The sequence below is a fragment of the Micropterus dolomieu genome, linkage group LG11 (genome assembly GCF_021292245.1).
Source record: "Micropterus dolomieu isolate WLL.071019.BEF.003 ecotype Adirondacks linkage group LG11, ASM2129224v1, whole genome shotgun sequence".
NCBI lineage: Eukaryota > Metazoa > Chordata > Actinopteri > Centrarchiformes > Centrarchidae > Micropterus > Micropterus dolomieu.
Genome location: NC_060160.1, coordinates 10025294 through 10026450, shown reverse-complemented (window position 1 = coordinate 10026450; position 1157 = coordinate 10025294).

The following is a 1157-nucleotide window of genomic DNA, read 5'->3' as shown; positions in this document are numbered from 1 at the left end:
TGTTATGGCGACCTGCTGCCCGTCCATCTCTCTGAGCACTGATACAGATGCTCCTCCTCGGCTTGGCCAAAGAGTGAGAGAGAGAGAGAGAGAGAAAGGCGGGTAATCATAACGTCTGAGCATGCGTGACAACCACTGAACACCAGCACTATCATTGTATGTAATCTGTCACCCCACTCTCTCTCTCTCTGTGTGTGTGTGTGTGTGTGTGTGTGAGAGAGAGAGAGAGAGAGAGAGAGAGAGAGAGACAGGGGGTGTGTGTTTATGAGATGGGGCTAATCAAAGCAAAGACAATAGCCTACTAATGCATTTTTTGCATGTGTTGCAGCTGGCAGGGGCCATAGACTGTACAATGGACTGACAAATGCACAACACTAACACGTGGATGTCCTCTTATGTGTAACTGGTGTGTGTGGGCCTATGAGTGTGTGTTTGTCTCATCACATCACTTTTCTATACTATTTTGTTCTCTCTCTTATGCAAATTCAAATGTGTTTTTCTTTTGGCATCATGCCCTGGTGCTCCAAGACCCTCAGGGCGCCCGAAAGTCCTAGTTTTCACATGCATGATTTGTGGTAATTTAATTCATTGCAAATTAGTTTGGTAATAGGCCTATGCACTATTAAATTACAACAGCTTTTAAACAAGGTCCAGCACTATTTCTTAATCTTAAGGCCCAGACTTGAGAGAGATGATTTCTAGGAGTGCAAAAGCATAGTGTTTGGCCCATGCCAAACACTGTTTTCATCACCTTCATTATTTAAGATTGCACTTTTGGCTCTAATGGATATAATCATTTTTCAATTCTGTATAAATGTTGTTGTTTATTTACTTTAAGGTGACAGGATACGGTGATGTCAAGGGGGTTACAGCCACATTATCCGGGCCTGCTTGCCACAATCTTAATTAGGAACAGCATGCAAAAGCAGGTTGTATGTACAAGGTTAACAATATGTAATTAATACGAGAACACATTTTAAATCAGAATCTTTCAAGACAAATTGAAAATCTTTGCAAAAAGAAAATTAGAGAAAATGAGTAGCTGACCAGCTTAGATATGTGTGTACTATGTACTATATGGCCAAACGTACCTGTCTACATTATTTTGTATATCTATTTTGTATATTGTATCTATAATTGGTCTGGAGCTGTTTTTT